This window comes from Coffea eugenioides, chromosome 4 (genome assembly GCF_003713205.1).
Source record: "Coffea eugenioides isolate CCC68of chromosome 4, Ceug_1.0, whole genome shotgun sequence".
In the NCBI taxonomy this organism is placed as follows: Eukaryota; Viridiplantae; Streptophyta; class Magnoliopsida; order Gentianales; family Rubiaceae; genus Coffea; species Coffea eugenioides.
The window spans coordinates 26058648-26080232 of NC_040038.1; positions in this window are offsets into that span (position 1 = coordinate 26058648).

Here is a 21585-nt window from a genome sequence, read left to right on the forward strand (position 1 = left end):
CATCTAAAATAAATTGCATGATAAAAAGTAGGAAGCCTACTATTATCAAACTGTTAACTAATGAATTAAAGCAGTGAATTTCAAATTATTAGAGCCGACTTTCACATATCAGTTTCTACCATCTATAATTGAGTATAGACTTTTTTGATTCATGCCATTTGTTCAAAATCTGGTATTTTGATAAAATAGAAGGTTGAAGGAAAAGACTCATCAGAAGATTGCACCTATATAATATCCAACCTCACACTTTTTCTTTTGTCTAAACAAATAGACCAATCAAAATATTACGGGTAAAAACCCTACACCATAACTAAGATTACACATTTGCACTCATAGGGAAAAATCTTAAACAAAAGACCTCTCCAAGAGATTAGTATTTAAAAACAGATAAAATAGTTGAGAGTTGTGACAGCCCCACCTCTCCTCAGGGCGAACCCTAAAGATTAGCAATCTACTTCCCCAGCTCTCGCCAGGACTCAGTCGACTAATGACTAGCAACCCAAGATAACTAATGAAATATCTCTGAAATAAAGGGTACAGATCAAATTGAAAATATAAATGCCACGCCACTTTCCAAACTTAAAATATAAGGCTAAAAGTCAAACTTACCACTCCACACTTAATTTACATAACATGCGGCAAACTTACAAATTCAAGCTTACAAGAGGCAAAAGTATAGTCTTATAACAAAAGGGATACAAGCCAAAGTACAAGTTCAAAATAAAAGTGAAAGCTATGAAAGTTCTCAACCACAGTTCCATCCCAGATCTGTTAAGGAAAACAAAACGAGTGGGTTGAGCTAAAGCTCAATGAGGTTCCAAATAAACATGTAAGCACATAACCAATTAAAGGCATAATATAAACAAGAAACCACCGTATTGTACTATAACAATTAAATCACAGTTCAATTCAAGGATACAGGTGACTTTTAAAAGCCAAATCCACTTGAACATGATCATAACAAGAATCCGTTGACTCTCAGTCAACGTTTGCGGTCAAAGAATAGACTATCCGTAGAACACCACTTACTCCAATTTTCGTCCAACAGTTAACCCCCTTACCAGGCTCAAACACCACAAACAGTAATTAGGTAATACTCGAATGTACTGGATCCAGATTCAGTAAACAGTCCTCAGGGTTTATCGGCCTTCTTGACCAAGCCCTTGTTGGCTCGATACAACCGACTCACCTATGAGCTTGGGTACCCAAATAGTCACAGTACTTGATGGGATATCACCCAAACAACTCACATACAGTCAAATATAGAGGAATCACATCTCAGGATAGTAGTATACAGAGCCTTAGTGAAATCAAAGGAGGTTGAGTGTGATAAAGTACACGCTCGCCTCAAATTTGTCAAAACAATTGTTTAGCTCAACCAGTCATAGATCGAGTACTCAAATATTTCACATAGACAGTTAACAGGCAATGGAACACTCACCTGTCAAGAAATACAGAGTTCAAACGTTAAGTTCCGTGGTTACGTTCACCTTTGTTTCCTAATCCTAGGGCAACGAGTGAAATCGTTAACGTTCTAGGTTCATATCCAACCCAAATGTATGTTCATTAGGTGACCAAGTGAGTGGTTAAATCGACTCAAATCGCCATGCAAGTTAGGCCCAAAATGCAGTAAAAGGTCATAAGAAAACAAGTTTGACAAGTTGAAGAATGTTGAGCAAAAGAAAAATCTCAATCAAGTTGAAAATAGTCTTCGCGGGTAAAGCAGTTGCGCCCGTGCAATCTCGAAAAAACGGCCATATCTCACTGTAGGAAAATCAAAATCATGTGCCGGTAGTGGCGTTGGAAACTAGACAAGAAGGGCTTTCCTGTGAGACCCCGATTAGTCCTTAAGTTTGATAGTAGGTGAGGTGAAATATTTGTGCGGAAAATTTGGGCTTTAGGGCTAATGAGAAAACCCTAGTTAGGGTTAGGATTGAAACCCTAGCTTTTGTATTAAGCACAAGATCGAGTTGTAGTTAAGTTAGCTATTCTAGTGTGTGTTTTGGAGTAAGTAAATATAGGATTCGATTTCTTTTATATGGGGTAAGGAAGTTTAAAAGTTAGAAAAACCTGCCACGAGTAAACCCTCTAGTGTTCCCATAGATTAGAAAGCTTAAGTTGGGTTTAAAACCCTAATTTTGCCAATGTTATAAAGGTTGTTGTTTATAGGTTCTATTATGGATAAAGTATGATTAAGTATAGGTGATTAAGATAGGAAAGTGATTAGTGAAGCAATTAAGTGTGATTACATGTTTTGGACTAGATTAAGTTTATAACTTATGGAGTAAATTGAAAGAGTTCCAAATGTTTAAGGGCAAGAGGATCAAATGCAAAGTTGAAGGTGTAAGGGCTTGAAAGCAAATTGGGAACTTTTATGTGATTGGTGGGAGTAGAAAATATCTTCCATAAGCTTTGACTATATTATACCATAGGATTTGTAAGATATTCATAAGAAATCAACAAAACAAAAACTAAAGAGAAAGAGAGAGAGAGAGGCCGAGAGAGAGAGCAAGATAGGGGAGAGATTTTCTTCAAAGTTCTTCAATTTTTAGCCATCCATCTTGCTTGTGGAGCTTAAGAAGACAACTTGAGCACTTGATTGTTGTAGTTTGCACATCAACAAAGCTGATTTGAAGGTATATCCTCTTACTTGGAAGTTAAATTTTGGGGTTTTAATCTTGAAGCTATGGAAGTGATGCTTTTGTTGTGATTATGCATTTTTATAGGTTGTATGATGATTATGGAGTAGTTTTATGGTTTATTTTGATGGTTATATTGCTGATTTTGGTAAAGGCTAGGAGGAAAAGGTAGGGTTTCTTGATTCATGATTCATAGAGTTGGTTTGGTTGGATTTTGGCTTGTTAATGGCATCTTTGATGTATTAATTTCACTTGTATGGTTGGTGAGTAGCAAATTCCAGATTAGTCATGAAACCCTAATTCAAAGGGAAGTTAGTTTGGTTGATTTAAGGCTTAGATGATTAGGGTTTGATTGGATAGGTTGAAGGGTTAGTTGAACTTGTAGGATTAAAAGCATAGAATATGGTTAGTGTTTGTTAGGTTTTGAGGTTAATTTGGAAGAGCAAATTCGGACCTTTTGTGAAGCTATTAGAAGCTGGTATATGTGTGTTTATTTGGTATGAGTTTGGCTAAAAAGCTTGTATGCGAACCATAGAAACGGACTGTGCGGTTGCGACGTTCGAAACCGGCAAAACTGGAAACAGGGCAGTCCACAAATCTGAACTTGGGTTCTATTTTTCTTTATTCTGCGTGTGGATTCAGAGGTTTCTCAAAACATGAAAGTTTTAGTTTCTTAAGTCCTTAATGTTCCTGCAAAATTTCAGGTCAAACGGATCAGTGTAGCCCGAGTTATAGCCAAAACACTTGCACCTGTTTTGAACACTGGATTGTGTTACGCTTTTGGATTTAGCCTCTGACCATGCTCGGTTCACCTGGATAACATGCGAACTGGGTGTTAACCCCTTCATAATAAATGTAGATCTTGGTTTTAGCTTCGAAACGATATAAAGTGCATCCAAATCCGAGTTCCATAGCTCCAGTTATAACCAAAACAAGATCGATTGTCAGAACTGCCTTTGAATTTGGACAGTTCTGACAGGAACTTTGGACCCATTTTTGACCCTGATCTGTATGGATTCAGGTTTTGGCCAAAACATAAAAGTTTTAGCATTATGCCATAGATTTCTAACGCCTTTGGAATTTCTTGATTTAGATTTACGAGCTGTGAGTTATGGTTTGGCAAACAGACCCTGTCCGTCACCCTAAAGTGCAACCTTCTGGTACTATTTTCCATAATTTCGACCTACTTCCATTCAGATCTAGATTTAGGTGTCTTCATGAAAATTGTCACCCTTCCTCTTGGCTTCGTAACGGTACCACATGCACTTTGATCCGACACTCGTAGCTTTAATGGTGTTCAAAATAGTTTTGACACCAAAACGGTTATGCTGCCATTTCCGTTTCCGCATGCCGTTTCCGCACATGCATGTGCCAATTTTGCCGTTTTGCTTGTTTTAAGCATGCTAGTAGCCGTTTGTTATATTATGTGATGTAATCTTTTATTTCAGACTGTGGTGAGCTAGACGGAGCCGGTAGGGCCTACTAGCTATCCTTCGCGACGCGATTTTCGTACTTTTGCTATCTTTGTTCTTTGAGTAAGTATTCGGGTCGTTTTTGTATATAACTTGCTTATGTGTTTTGAGGTGAATGAAAGGGTACCTAGGCGAGAGTGTACTTCATCGCACTCGACCTAAACCCTAATTTACATGCATATTTATACATGATATGTCTAAATGAATTATTTTGGGTTTGAACCCCTTGAGCTTGTAGCTCGGGGTGACGTTTGTAAGTTGGGGTTGATCTTCCGACCTAGATGGACTATTCGAGCTAGCCGGGGCTTGGTCGAAGCCAGTCCAACCTAGTATGAGGTCACCAAGTTTGTGAATCCGGTTCACCGAGAATGTGAACCAAGTTTGTGAACCGAGCTTGTGAACCAAGCTCAATTTCGTTCGCTCGAGCAATTTTGTGAGGCGACTGGCCAGTGAGGGTGATAAGATGTTAGGTGGGAGTACAAATGGAATTCTACGGACCATTATTTGTGGTCGACGGAGTGTCGGCAGGAGGTCACACATGGCAAATGATTTGGCTTTGGAGCCAACCTGTATCCTTCATTTGTATTGTTACTTTTGCACTTGACTTGACATTTTTGTGAAATAGTTGTTTATCTTAATGTGAAATTTATGCTTTTACCCCCGTTTACTTACTAAGCATTTAGCTTACCCCTTTTCCTTTGTTTTCCTTAACAGGGGACGACGCGGGGAAACCCTTTTGCACTATCACTAGTATAGTTAGGTTTGGTTTGCAATGGTTGGACAACTAAGATATTACTTTTACTTTGGTGATCTGTATAAAGAACCCGTCTTCGGGTCTACTTTTGCTCTTGGTTCTGTAATAGTCTCAATAACTCCTTTTGAGGATGTAAATACTCTTTTGGGATTGAATATATTGTGAATAGTACTCTTTTGGTTTATATAGTTTTATTTGCTTTGTGTTTTGAGTTCTGGCGCGAGCTAGGCAGGCGTCCCGCCGATACCCTCGGGTTCACCCTTGGGAGAAGTGGGGGCGTCACATTTCCAATAGTATAAAATTCAAACTCTAGTTCCTCTCCTATCAATACCAGTGATTCAAGGAAGTCGGCTGATTTTTCAGTTCTAATCAGCTTAGAACCCTAACAAAGTCACTCTATTTCTTCTTGCCAACTTCACTTGTTTTGGCTCAAATTCTCCCAATTCAATCTCCTAGAATTCATATACAGGGGATCAAGTTACCTAGCACCATTGGAGTTTAAAATGCAACACACCACACGATCAAGTGAACCAAAACAGTCTAGCCAACAAAAGAACCCAAAACAGTCCACTACTTGCCCAAAAACAACCACTTTACTTGCTTCATTTCCATTTCAACTCACACCAAACTTTAAACCAATGTTTAGCCAAGTTTCTTAGGCTTAACTAAGGTGCAAAGAGCCACAAAAATCAAGGAGAAACCTCTCCTCCAAATCCGGTCAGCCAAGAGAAAATAAAACTGTCCACTAGTTCACATGCAACTCCAACTTCCATCCTTTCATTAAGACTAACTCAAACAACAATCCAAGAGTTATCCCTGACTTGAAAAGGATTCAAAACTTGTTAATAATCAAGAAAACCATAAACAAAGCTTAAAAAATTAATCAAACACATGGCATGCTAAACAACCAACCCTACCTCTACTTGTTTAACTCAAGAAATTTCACCACAAATATCATCCATACAACTCCTAATTTGCCATCAAAACTTTAAATACTTGATATAATACCCTAAAACCAAGAGTTAAAGATCATATACCTCTCTTATGAGAAGCTTAAATAACCCAAATAAACCATCAAACCAAAAGCTCCAAGCTTGAAATCACACACTAGAGTTGAAGGCTGTTCACTCAACTAACTCAAGTTCTTCACTTTTGATTTTTGCTCAAGATCAAGCTAGGGTTTAAAAAGCATGAAAATGGAGTTTCTCTCTTCCCTTGGAAGCTTCAAGGTGGCCAGCCATAGAGGAGAAAAATGGAGCCAAGTTTGGTTTAAATTTCCTCTAATTTCTTTGGTCAAAAAGGTTGAATGGCTAGGGTTTTGCTACTTGTCTCAATCTTGGCCATTCTCCCTCTAAACTTTGCCCAATCATGTTTCTATCCTCCAAATGTTTCCAATGTCTAACTAACAACCCTAAACTATCACATAAAGTCCCAACCACAATAAAAAGGATATTTGGACATAGTGTATGTGGTGAAATAAAATAATGCCAAGTTAAGGAAATGTTACAATTCAAGTAAAAGGTAATGAAATGTAATGCAAGGGAAATGTTATAATGCATGTAGAATGCATTGCAAGGATATGTTATAAGTGATTTAGTCTTAGGGCAATGCGAGCGATTTTTTTGGAGAATTTATATTTTTAAGCGAGGGTTCTCACACTCTGTGATGCCTCCACCTCCCCCTAGGGCGAATCTTAGGGTTTTGCGAGTCGCCTGCCCAACTCTCGCCAGGACTCACTCACTCGTATCTCACGCATATATCCCTAGACAATAAATAACATCGCAATTCAAACTTGTAACATACATCGATGAACAAATCAAGATACAGAGCTTCTATACACCCAAAATATTTCAAAGTATATACAATCCAAGTACAAATCATCCTAATCGAGTGATAGCGCGAGTACAATTCAAAAGTCAAAACATCTAGACTACGCTAGTCTGTACAAGTCTCACGCCTCGCTCGTACCCCCTGTAAGGAAAACAAATGGCGTGGAATGAGATAAAAGCCCAGTGAGGTTCCAAATAGCAAGTTAACCATTATGTAAAAGTACAAGTATCAACATAGCAAAAGTACGAGCATAACAAGTTCATAAAAGTGAACAATACACTTCAAGCAGCCAATTTCAAAATGAACGAGTGTAAAATTCTTTTTCTAAAAGACACAATAACACTACGAATAACAATCAAAGTATAAGGATACAGATGGCTCTCAGGAGCCAAATTCCCATTGCTTCACCAAAGCTTGATCAAGTAGTAGTTGACACTCCATCAACTTTCACGTAAAGTAACCAATCCAGTAGTACTTCTCTTAACTCCGATCCGTCCACCATTCAACCCCCTTACCGGGCCTGAACACCAACTAAATGCTGGTGATAATACTCGAGTATACCGATTAGTCGAGGAGATAACACTCCACTCGACATCACTAACTACCCATGGTTCGTTATCTAATCGACCAAGCCCTTGCCGGCTCGACTTGATTAACTAGCCAGTGGGGTTTGGGTCCCCAAGAATTCGATGAGATAACCTCTCCAATCGACTAAATCAAGATAAAAGTACGGAGACGGGAATGAGAGGTACCTCCCACTCGGATCGAGTGTGGTACATACTGCCGCTCAGTACTTACAAGTCAAGCACAAGTATATCAAGTCAATTGCAATAATAAACGAGTACATATCACATTAGGACAAGTGCGATAAAGTACACCCTTGCCCGACCATACCAATCACATATCATTCGATCACATTATTCAAGTAGTGAAACCAAGTTTCAAGTTCAATCAGGTATTTGGAAGCACTCACCAAAAGTCTAGTGCCTCTCAAAAATCACGTTCCGGTCCAACTCCTTGGTTGGAGTCCAAATCTATGATAAAATATCATTTACAAATGTAAACCTTTCTAGAGTTCGAAACATAGGAGTTTCGTTTCAAGAAAATTAAATAAATGCAACTCGTTATGTAGTATTCAAGATACTTATCAAATCCCGGAAAATTCATGCCCGCTCGTTTAGTTTCGGTAAGGAAGCGGTTAAAACTTTAGAACTCCCATTGGAGTTGAAAGAACAAGGAAAACATATTTCAAGTAGTCGTTATTTTCATTTTCTCAAGGGTACAAGTTCGGCCAAGTTCTAACTTATATACCTCGATAAAAGAAGCCGCAAATATCCTAGATGGTTCACGTGGTATTCGCTCTCAAGCCTTACTCAAGTCGCAAGTATATCTACCTTACCTATTTTCCAGCCCTTTATGGCTTTATTCTTTTCCTCAATCAGTCCCAAAGTCACACACAAAATAATCTCATTTCAATAGCCATTCAATAGGCTCAAAGTCATACAAGTACAAAATCAAGCTAGGAAAATGTTCAGAAATGAAGTTTAAGTAAATCAAAAGATAGATTTGACATCGCTTAGCGGAACAGACACAACCAAAGATACACTTATCGGATTGGGGTGCAATTTATACCATTTAGAAGCTAAGACAAAGGCCTACAACTTTGATGAAGACCACTCAGTCCAGTTCGTAGTGTATCCAGGTCAACTTTTCAAATTACAGAACCAGAATCTCACATTCGGGCTAGTTAACCGTACTATACGTAAATGATAATAACTCAGGGTACTGAAGTCCGATTAAGGCGTTTTCAGGGCCGTTGGAAAGCTAAGACATAGCACTAAAACTTCTGTGTTTTGGCCAAAGGCTAATTCAGTACGGATCAGGGTGAACAGACGCGGTCAAATTGGTGAAATGTCAAAACTGTCCATGAAGCTCTACCTATGGCAGTCAGGGGTATTTTTGTCTTTTCACTTGTTACAGTACTCAGATTGGGCTCAAATTTTACAGGAAACTATAAAATATCATTATCTACAACTTTTATGTTTTGTTCTAAACCTAATTCAGCCTCCATTATGGTCAACCAGAACCGGGCAGAACAGGGTAGCTTGGTTTCCAAATTCTGAAATTTGCACCTTTACTCTATAAATTCATATCTAACAAGTTCTCTATCATCAAACCCACCAATTACTAGCTCAATAACATCAATTAAGAGGTAGATAACCATAATCAAGGCTGAAAATATAAACCCTAGCTAAACATCCCAACATATCATTTAACCCATGAAATTTTCCCCATAAATCCATCAAAACTACAACTTTAAGCTTCTAGTTTACACATATAAGAAGTAGAGGGAAGTTTCTTACCATTTTCACCTTAATCCCTATGTAAAGAAGCTGCCAAGACCTTCCTTTTCCCAAATCACTCCACCAAAACCCTTAAGCTTCCTTAGAGATCAACTTTTGTGGAGGAATTTGCAAGATTATCGGTTGAAACTCAAGATTGAGGCTTGAAATTAAGGTGAAAGGTGAAGTTTTTTCTCTCTTCTCTCCTCTCTATGGGTCGGCCAAGCAAGAGTGAAAAATGAAGGAATTTTGGTCAAATTTTTGTTTTATGAAGGTTAAAACAAGTTGGTCAAAGTCCAACTTCCATAGATGCTTAGACACTTGTTTTCTTTCTAGCATTTTCTCTCATTTCTCTTGGTCAAATATTGTGGCTGATGTATGAGACATTTTGAGGGTTAATTAGCTAAAATAAAATGAGAAGATTAAGGTAATAAAGTATGGGTCAAGTGGTGTGTTTACCCAGTAACAAACGGTACCCGTCGGTTCGAGCCGATTTTCCTTAAATCGCGTATACTAGGGTTTTAACTTATAATTCACTAACTTATTATTATCACTTCTAATCACACAATTAATATCATTTAAAACTCACTCTTAATCACCAAATTTGATCCACACTCCATATTGATTAGTCACACTATGAAAAGGCGTAAAAACCCTAATTCGTGCTAATCTTGAAAACGAAAAGGGAAAACCCTTAATTCTATGTTCATTTGTACTTATTGTGGGGTGATTGGGTAGTAGGGCTATTATAAAGTAATAATTTCCAAATAAAAGGGAATTTTTAAGAGAAATATAAGGAAATTTTCCGGTCGTCACACACTCTCTCCCCCTTAAAGAATTTTATCCACGAAACTCTCAACTTGATCACTGAATAGCTCAGGATACTTTGCGCGAATGTCCTCTTCCACTTCCCAAGTAGCTTCTTCTATCTCATGATTTCTCCACAAAATCTTTACCAAGGGTATCTATGGGATGCCCCGACTTTTAGGATATTACGGTTTATATATTTTATTTTTTTTCTTTTAAGACATTGTTTTGTTTTAAAGATTAGAAACCCTAAATTCTAATCAAAAGAAAAAAAAACCTAGTTTACTTGTGACTAACCGGTTTTCTTAAATCTCTTATATTTTAATCGAAACCCTAATTGTAAACAATGGAATTGTAAAATTCCTCACATTTTTCTTAAAAATGCCATTTTATTTGGAAATTATTACTTTACAATAGCCCTACTACTCAATCACCCCACAATAAGTGCAAATGAACCTAGAAAGTAGGGTTTCACTTTTCATTTTTTAAGTTAGCGTGAATTAGGGTTTTCACGTTTTTTCGTAGTGTGACTATTCGGTACGAAGTGAGGATCAAATTTGGTAGGTAAGAGTGACTTTGGGATGACAAAATATTATATGATTTGAAGTGATAATAATAAGTTAGTGATTAGAAGGTAAAAAACCCCAGTATACATGATTTAAGAGAAAACGGCTCGAACCGACGGGTATCGATCATTACCGATTGAACCTACCACTTGACCACCACTTCCCTACCACCGCATACCATTGATATTTTTTCAAAATATCCCACTCATCCTCAGCCATATAACCAAAATATGTGGCCAAAATGCAAGGAAAAGAAAACAAAATTTTAGTTGGTTTTGGTGATGACAAGTGTGAACCACCTATGGTTCTTTGACCAACCTTTTGTCTTGCCTTCTTATCTCTCATTTCAGCTCATTTCCCTCATTTTCTTTCTGTTTTGGCTGAGAGCAAGGAGAGGCAAAAGAGTGAGGAGAGTTTTCAATCTTCAACCTTGAATCCAACCTTTTGAGTGCAACCAAGAAAAACTAAACCGATTAATCACTAGTTTGGAAGCTTGGGAAGCTTAAGGAACCAAAAATTTCAAGGAGAGGTGGAGGATCATTCTTGCAAGCTCTTGTCTTGAGGTATAATGGCTGATCAACCTTTCTTTCTCCATTAATCATGATTGAGTTGGGTATTAATGTTAGTATTGTGATTGTGATGCTTGTTTCAAATGGTTTTGATGATTAGAGGGATGACTTTTGAGTTAGGGTTTCTTGTGAGTTAGGTGTTATATGATGTGTATATATGGTATATAATCTTGTAAAGGAGAAGTAGTGGTAGATTTAAGGTAAAAATATGAATTATAGCTTGCATATAACAAAATTCCAGAATTGAGATTTCTTATGGTTCAGTTCTGCCCGTTTCTGTTTGAGTATGTTAGAGGCCGAATTAGGCTTAGCACAAAACATCAAAGTTGTAGAGAATCATATTTTATGGTTACCTACAAAATTTCAGCTTGATTAGAGCAACGTAGCATGTGAAAGGATGAAAATACCCTGACTGCCATAGGAATAAAGTCAGTGGACAGTTTTGACAGTACACTAAGTTGGTTGTGTTTGTTCACCTGTATACGTACTGAAATAGTATTTAGCCAAAACATAAAAGTTTTAGTACTTTGTCTTAGCTTTTTAATGCCTCTGAGAACGTCTTAAACAGACTTTGGTAGCTTGAGATAGGGCCATTTGAATGTAGTGCGGTTAACTGGTCTATTAGTAGGAGTTTGGTTCTGTGAATTGGGAATTTGACTGGGTTACACTGGACTTTGGACTAAGTGATCTTCATCAAAATTGTATCCCTGTGTCTTAGCTTCGAAACGGTATAAGTTTCACCTCAATCCGATAAGCGTAGCCTCGGTTGTGTCCGTTACGCAAAACCACGTCAAATTTGTCTTTTGCTAGACTTCATTTCCGCACATGTCGTTAGCTTGATTGTTGTACTTGTATTACCTTGAGCCTATTGAACGGCTATTGAAATGAGTTTGTTTTGTGTGTAACTATGGGTTTGATTGAGGAAAATAATGAAGCCGTAAATGGCTGGAAAAATAGGTAAGTACAAAGGGCGTGCTGCCCAAATTTACGCTCAAGGGCTAGGTAGACATACTTGTAACTTGAGTAAGGGTTAAGAGCGATTACCACTTGAACCATCTAAGATATTTGCACCTTCTTTTATCAAGGTATATAAGTTAGAACTTGGCCGACCTTGTACCCTTGGAAAAATGAAATTTATGACAAATAGAAATACTTTTTCGCCATTTCGTCGACCCAAATGGTATTTCAAATTATAGTTGTTTCCAAGTTTGAAAGTTTTAAGAGCGAGCATGAGTTTACAAATATTCTACAAATAAGTTTCAATTATGTGATTCTCGTTAAACGAAACGTTTAAATTTCGAAGCTTAGTTACTTTCAAAAGCTCTTAAACAATATTTTATCGCAGATTTGGACTCCACACACGCGGAGTAATGCCCGAACGTAACTTGTAAAGGCACCGCATCTTTTGGTGATTGCTTCCAAATATCTGGTTGAACTGGACACTTGTTTTAATACTTGATCCATGAAAATACATGATACGAGATTTGTTGATCTGGCAAGGGTGTACTTTATCGCACTTGCCCTAATATGATATCTACTTGTTTATTGTTGCAATTAACTTGATATACTTGTACTTGATTTGTAGGTGTGGAGCGGCAGTATGTACCACACTCTATCCGAGTGGGAGGTGCCTCTCATTCCCGTCTCCATACTTTTATTTTAATTCAGTCGATTGGAGTGTTATCTAATCGACTTTTGGGGACCCCAAACCCCCGTTGGCTAGTTAATTGAGTCGAGCCGACAAGGGCTTTGTCGATTAGATAACGAACCATGGGTAGTTAGTAATGTCGAGTAGAGTGATATCTCCTCGACTAATCGGTATACTCGAGTTTTACCACCAATATTTATTTAGGATTTTGGGCCCAGTAGGGGGTGTGAATGGTGGACGGAGAGTAGTGTAAGTGGTGCTCTACTGGATTGGTTACTTACTTAAAGGTTGACGGAGTGTCAACTATTACTTGATCAAGCTCTGGTGATGCAATGGGAATTTGGCTCCTGAGAGCCATCCGTATCCTTATACTTTGGAGTGATTATTGTTTATTGGATTATTGTTTCTTTTGAAAACTTTTACACTCGCTCACTTTGAGATTTGCTACTTGTAGTATTATTGCTCACTTTTTTGAACTTTTCATGCTCATTACTTTGTTACATGAGACTTGCACTTTTAAATAAGGGTTAACTTGCTATTTGGAACCTCACTGGGCTTTTAGCTCATTCCACGTCATTTGTTTTCCTTACAGGGGGTACGAGCGAGGCATGAGACGTACAGGCTAGCGTAGTCTAGTTATTTTGACTTTTGAAATTGTACTCACGCTAGTACCCGACTAGGGTTGATTGTACTCGTATTGTAAACACTTTGAAGTATTTTGGTGTGTAAAAACTTTGTATCTGGATTTGAGCATCAAAGTATATATATTAAGTTGAAATGGGTGTGCTATTTATTTTCTAAGGATGTGTGTTATTTTTTTTTCTTGATCTATGAGTGAGTGAGTCCTGGCGAGTGTTGGGCAGGCGACTCGTTGAACCCTTTGGTACGCCTTGGGGGGAGGTGGGGTCGTCACAGATGGTGTCAGAGCTCCTATCGAGCTCGTGCCGGGAGAGGGTTCTCGGACTGTGGGGATTGGCTTGTTAAGTGTGAAATAAATGTCTGTTGTTGGGGACTTCAGATATGTATGTTGGGTAGGAATCTCAAAAGTGGTTGATTTCCTCTTGAGCGTAGCTAACTCAGGTGGGGAATGATCATATTTTCGGATTCCTGTACCCGAGTACCAAAGAGTGATACCTTTATGATAAGTTGGTATCCCGAGTAATATGAGGATAAGTTTGGATGGCGAAAGCCAAGGCAAGGGGGATTCGAATAGTCTTGACTTGGAATATATTGAAGATATGAGTGAGATTTGGGGACCCTGATTAGTCACGCGTACGTACTTGGTTGTACTTCGTCAAGTTTTGATTAAGTATAGTGTCTGAGCAATTCCTAGGGTTAATCTCCCGTAGGATGTGTGAATTGCTATGATATATACAAAGAAAGTGTGTTATTTTCAATGTGTTTTATTAATTTTCGTTTTATGATTTGAAAATGCTTTTATTGAACCTTATAGCTATTTTATTTTGCTTATACTTATTTACGAATAACTATATGAATTTACGAATAAATGAATGAATTTCGAGGACGAAATTCTTTTAAGGAGGGGAGATTGTGATGCCCCGACTTTTAGGATATTACGGTTTCTATATTTTATTTTTTTCTTTTAAGACATTGTTTTGTTTTAAAGATTAGAAACCCTAAATTCTAATCAAAAGAAAAAAAAAACCTTTTTACTTGTGACTAACCGGTTTTCTTAAATCTCTTATATTTTAATCGAAACCCTAATTGTAAACAATGGAATTGTAAAATTCCTCACATTTTTCTTAAAAATTCCATTTTATTTGGAAATTATTACTTCATAATAGCCCTACTACTCAATCACCCCACAATAAGTGCAAATGAACCTAGAAAGTAGGGTTTCACTTTTCATTTTTTAAGTTAGCTGAATTAGGGTTTTCACGTTTTTTCGTAGTGTGACTATTCGGTACGGAGTGAGGATCAGATTTGGTAGGTAAGAGTGACTTTGGGATGAGGAAATATTATATGATTTGAAGTGATAATAATAAGTTAGTGATTAGAAGGTAAAAACCCCAGTATACGTGATTTAAGAGAAAACGGCTCGAACCGACGGGTATCGATCATTACCGATTGAACCCACCACTTGAGCACCACTTCCCTACCACCACATACCCTTGATATTTTTGCAAAATATCCCCCTCATCCTCAGCCATATAACCAAAATATGTGGCCAAAATGCAAGGAAAAGAAAATAAAATTTTAGTTGGTTTTGGTGATGACAAGTGTGAACCACCTATGGTTCTTTGACCAACCTTTTGTCTTGCCTTCTTATCTCTCATTTCAGCTCATTTCCCTCATTTTCTTTCTGTTTTGGCTGAGAGCAAGGAGAGGCAAAAGAGTGAGGAGAGTTTTCAATCTTCAACCTTGAATCCAACCTTTTGAGTGCAACCAAGAAAAACTAAATCGATAAATCACTAATTTGGAAGCTTGGGAAACTTAAGGAACCAAAAATTTCAAGGAGAGGTGGAGGATCATTCTTGCAAGCTCTTGTCTTGAGGTATAATGGCTGATCAACCTTTCTTTCTCCATTAATCATGATTAAGCTGGGTATTAATGTTAGTATTGTGCTTGTGATGCTTGTTTCAAATGGTTTTGATGATTAGAGGGATGACTTTTGAGTTAGGGTTTCTTGTGGGTTAGGTGTTATATGATGTGTATATATGGTATATAATCTTGTAAAGGAGAAGTAGTGGTAGATTTAAGGTAAAAATATGAATTATAGCTTGCATATAACAAAATTCCAGAATTGAGATTTCTTATGGTTCAGTTCTGCCCATTTCTGTTTGAGTATGTTAGAGGCAGAATTAGGCTTAGCACAAAACATGAAAGTTGTAGAGAATCATATTTTATGGTTGTCTACAAAATTTCAGCTTGATCAGAGCAAAGTAGCATGTGAAAGGATGAAAATACCCTGACTGCCATAGGAGTAAAGTCAGTGGACAGTTTTGACAGTACACTAAGTTGGTTGCGTTTGTTCACCTGTATACGTACTGAAATAGTATTTAGCCAAAACATGAAAGTTTTAGTACTTTGTCTTAGCTTTTTAATGCCTCCGAGAACGTCTTAAACAGACTTTGGTAGCTTGAGATATGGCCATTTGAAGGTAGTACGGTTAACTGGTCTATTAGTAGGAGTTTGGTTCTGTGAATTGGGAATTTGACTGGGTTACACTGGAATTTGGACTAAGAGATCTTCATTAAAATTGTATCCCTGTGTCTTAGCTTCGAAACGGTATAAGTTTCACCTCAATCCGATAAGCGTAGCCTCGGTTGTGTCCGTTACGCAAAACCATGTCAAATCTGTCTTTTGCTAGACTTCATTTCCGCACATGTCGTTAGCTTGATTGTTGTACTTGTATTACCTTGAGCCTATTGAACGGCTATTGAAATGAGTTTGTTTTGTGTGTAACTATGGGTTTGATTGAGGAAAATAATGAAGCCGTAAATGGCTGGAAAAATAGGTAAGTACAAAGGGCGTGCTGCCCAAATTTACGCTCAAGGGCTAGGTAGACATACTTGTAACTTGAGTAAGGGTTAAGAGCGATTACCACTTGAACCATCTAGGATATTTGCACCTTCTTTTATCAAGGTATATAAGTTAGAACTTGGCCGACCTTGTACCCTTGGAAAAATGAAATTTATGACTAATAGAAATACTTTTTCGCCATTTCGTCGACCCAAATGGTATTTTAAAGTATAGTTGTTTCCAAGTTTGAAAGTTTTAAGAGCGAGCATGAGTTTACAAATATTCTACAAATAAGTTTCAATTATGTGATTCTCGTTAAACGAAACGTTTAAGTTTCGAACCTTAGTTACTTTCAAAAGCTCTTAAACAATGTTTTATCGCAGATTTGGACTCCACACACACGGAGTAATACCCGAACGTAACTTGTAAAGGCACCGCATCTTTTGGTGATTGCTTCTAAATATCTGGTTGAACTGGACACTTGTTTTAATACTTGATCCATGAAAATACATGATACGAGATTTGTTGATCGGGCAAGGGTGTACTTTATCGCACTTGCCCTAATATGATATCTACTTGTTTATTGTTGCAATTAACTTGATATACTTGTACTTGATTTGTAAGTGTGGAGCGGCAGTATGTACCACACTCTATCCGAGTGGGAGGTGCCTCTCATTCCCATCTCCATACTTTTATTTTAATTCAGTCGATTGGAGTGTTATCTCATCGAGTTTTGGGGACCCCAAACCCCACTGGCTAGTTAATCGAGTCGAGCCGGCAAGGGCTTGGTCGATTAGATAACGAACCATGGGTAGTTAGTAATGTCGAGTGGAGTGATATCTCCTCGACTAATCGGTATACTCGAGTATTACCACCAATATTTATTGAGGATTTTGAGCCCAATAGGGGGTGTGAATGGTGGATGGAGAGTAGTATAAGTGGTGCTCTACTGGATTGGTTACTTACTTAAAGGTTGACGGAGTGTCAACTATTACTTGATCAAGCTCTGGTGATGCAATGGGATTTTGGCTCCTGAGAGCCATCCGTATCCTTATACTTTGGAATGATTATTGTTTATTGGATTATTGTTTCTTTTGAAAACTTTTACACTCGCTCACTTTGAGATTTGCTATTTGAAGTATTATTGCTCACTTTTATGAACTTTTCATGCTCATTACTTTGTTACATGAGACTTGCACTTTTAAATAAGGGTTAACTTGTTATTTGGAACGTCACTGGGCTTTTAGCTCATTCCACGTCATTTGTTTTCCTTACAGGGGGTATGAGCGAGGCGTGAGACGTACAGGCTAGCGTAGTCTAGTTATTTTGACTTTTGAAATTGTACTCACACTAGTACCCGACTAGGGTTGATTGTACTCGTATTGTAAACACTTTGAAGTATTTTGGTGTGTAGAAGCTTTGTATCTGGATTTGAGCATCAAAGTATATATATATATTAACTTGAAATGGGTGTGTTATTTATTTTCTAAGGATGTGTGTTTTTTTTTTTTCTTGAGCTATGAGTGAGTGAGTCCTGGCGAGAGTTGGGCAGGCGGTCCGCTAAACCCTAGGGTACGCCCAGGGGGAGGTGGGGCCGTCACAATCTATTTAGTCCTTAATTCCTTTACTTTTCGATCTAAGATCTGTATCGGCTTCAGTACATGAGTGGGGTCTGGATGATATTTCTTCAATATAGAAACGTAAAATATGTCATGGATCCTGGATAGATTTGCTGGTAACTCCAACCGATATGCCACATTCCCTATTCGTTGAAGAATCTTGAAAGGCCCTACATATCTCGATTGAAGTTTCTTTTCTTTTCCCATCGTGAAACTCGAAGTGATGTAACCTTCAAAAATACCATATCCCCAACTTCAAACTCCAAATCCTTTCGTCGATTATCCGTGTAACTCTTCTGTTGGCTTTGTGCTATTTGAAACCTCTGACGTATCACCTTCACCTTCTCATAAGCATCTTCGATCCATGGCACTCCAATTGGGTCTAAAACCCTTCTTTCCCCTACTTCATCCCAGTATATTGGTGATCGGCACTTTCTTCCATAGAGAGTTTCGTACGGTGCCATTTGTATGGAGAAATGATAACTATTATTGTATGCAAATTCAACTAATGCCATATACTATCCCCAATTTCCACCAAAATCCAAAATACAAGTCCTTAGCATGTCCTCCAGTGTTTGAATGGTTTTTTCTGACTATCCATCAATTTGAGGATGATAAGTGGTACTAAAATTCAACTTAGTCCCCAAAGTTTCTTGTAACTGTTGCCAGAAACGATACACAAACCGCGGATCTCTGTCAGAAACAATGCTTACTAGGATCCCATGCAATCTCACTATCTCGTCCATGTACAGTTAGGCCAATTTTTCCAAGAAATATTTCATATTTACCAGCACAAAGTGAGCAGACTTGGTCAACCTATCAACTATTATCCAAACAGCGTCGTGACCTTTCTGAGTACGGGGTAATCCTAACACAAAATTCATCGTAATATGTTCCCATTTCCACTCAGGAATTTCAAGAGGCTTCAGAAGACCTGAGGGTTTCTGATGTTCAGCTTTCACTTGTTGGCATATTAAACACTTTTGGACAAACTGAGCAATTTCCTTCTTCATTTTATCCCACCAATATAGTTTCCTCAAACCCTGGTACATTTTACTGCTTTTCGGGATGTACTGTATACTTAGATCTATGTGCCTCCTCCAAAATCTCTCTTTTTATCACTTCATTTTGCGGCACCACTATCCGATTCCAAAATTTCAAAATACTCTCCAAACTCACATTAAAGTCTGAGATTTCCCCTTTTTTCACCTTTTCTACCCATTTTTGTACCATTCGGTCATTCTTCTGAGCTTCCTTAATTCAATCCAACAGATCAGATTTTACCGTGATATTCCCCAAGATCACTCTCTGTCGGTCCAACCGTGAATTCCATTCACTCGCTTTTTCCAACAAATTTCATTCCTTGACCATTAATCCAGCTACTTGAACTTTCCGATTTAAGGCATTCGCTACAACATTGGTCTTCCCCAGGTAGTAGTTGATTGTACAGTCATAATCCTCAAGAAATTCCACCCACCGACGCTGTCTCAAGTTTAGTTCCTTCTGAGAGAATAGATATTTCATACTCTTATGGCTAGTATAAACCTCAAATGTCACCCATATAAGTAATGCCTCCATTTCTTTAGGACAAAAACTACAGCGGCCAATTCCAAATCATGAGTTGGGTAATTCTGTTCATGGGGTTTTAATTTTCTAGAGGCATAGGCAATTACATTTCTTAGGGGTTTTAATTTTCTAGAGGCATAGGCAATCGTGAGATTTGGGTAGGAGAACGAAAGTTGGTGGTAGACTTGATAAGTTTGGACCTCAAGGGGTATGACGTGATTATAGGCATGGATTGGTTAACCCGTTATAATGCTCAGTTAAACTGCAAGACTAAGGTGGTGAAGTTCTCCTACCCAAATTTTCCAGTGATTTAGTCTTAGGGCAATGCAAGCGATTTTTTTGGAGAATTTATATTTTTAAGTGAGGGTTCTCACAAGAGTAGCAATTTACCTACATATAACCATTTATAGGATAGCAATGAAGTACGTAGACAGCAAGATACGTGAATAAGGCATAGGCAAGACAAACTGCAGACATATTTCTATTATTTCGACCTACAACATTAGAAGGCATTAGGGAAAAAATTCCTCAAATTTCTTACATGTGCTTTGATGCTTCATAGCCATGGGAAAAATTGAGATCGGACTTCGACAGCTAACCACGGGCAATGGGAACTTAGGACAACCGAAAAGGTCTCGATTCAGGTTATGCATATGGCAAGAAAAACAAGAAGAGGTCATTAATAGAAAAGGAAGGATGCAGGAAAGCACATTTAACCATATAAAACTTGTTTTTAATAAGGGATCAACAAAAACTTTCAAAATCTGATTAAGATGGTGGAGGAAATTTGTAATATTTCACCTGTAAGATCAGAAATTTATGAATGTTAGACAAAGAAAAAATTTTAAAAAAATAAAGGGCTAAATAAGTTTTGATAGGGAAGGAAAAACTTGAAAACAAAGAGCCTCTCTAAGAAGAAGAGAGAGGCTGGAAGATGAAGAAAACCATCTAGCTCATTGTTGTTCTCAGTTGGAAGATGAAGAAAAAGAGAGAAAGAGCCTCTATAAGAGTTTTAGAGAGAGACGGTCGACGAACAAAGAGGGGAAGAAGAGACTTCTGATGCATTGAGCCCAACCCCCTGTCAAATCCCACCAAAAAATGCTAATACAAAGAAAGGAAGTCTACCCACCACATGTTTATTCAGAAAGCGAAAAAGAAGGGGAAAAAAAGGTCTTGGGCAAAACAACCATAAACAAGCCAAATGTTCTCCAACCTATACTCGTGATTTTCTCACCCCAGCCTATCACTGGTTGCCATGTTAGCAAAAACGCTCACAATTGCATGCACCTTTAGATTCTATGGATTGAAGAAATAGTAATTAAAATTACTTGCGGGCAACCACATGCCAAAAAAAATCCAAAATATTAACAGTTGATTGCAAAAGTTTGGTAATTAGATGTGGTTCATTTGGTAACAAAAAAAGTGTTAATAATTGCAAAAATTCGGTGATTAAATGTGATTTGTTAGGCAATAAAAAGTGAAAATATTAATTAATTAATTAACAATTAATTATGAACAATTCGATAAAAGAGGACTTTTTTATAACAATTGAAAAAAATTGATAATTAAATGTGACTTTTTGGGCAACCACAAAAAAGAAGTCAATTTTTTTGTTAATAATCGCAAAAAAATTTTAATTAAATGTGATTTGTTGGGTGATCAAAAACATGACATTATTAATTAGTTATTAACAATTAATTGCAAAAAATTGGTAATTAAACGTGATTTGTTGGACAACAAAAAAAGGAGCCCAAAATTTTGTTAATGTGATTTGTTGGAAAAAATAATTAATAGCAAAAAATCGATAATTAAATGTGGTTTGTTAGGAGACAAAAAAATGATATTGTCAATTAGCTATTAATAATGATTAATTGCTAAAAATTGGTAGCTAAAAATGATTTGTTGGACAATAAAAAAAAGGGAGCCCAATTTGTTGTTAACAAGATTTATGTTGAAAATAAAAGGCCAAATTTTAGCATCATCCATCCAATCAAAACTTACCACATCACTATTTTCATATGCAATTGGGAGAACTATCACTAATTGACCAATCATAAGGCAGCACCTCGTCAATTTGGAATCAATTAGAGGGTTACCAGCAATTGATCAATGAGGCGATGCCACCTCAATTGAACTCAAGTGAGAAATCTTGCATTCCCCAATAGAATATAAATGTTAATGAACTAATGCTTGAAGTGAATCTTTAACCTTTTTAGCACAAGCTCGTGTGATTGGACGTTGGGAACCCACACCGAGTCAAAACTTGAAACTTGGACAACTTGCTCTATCA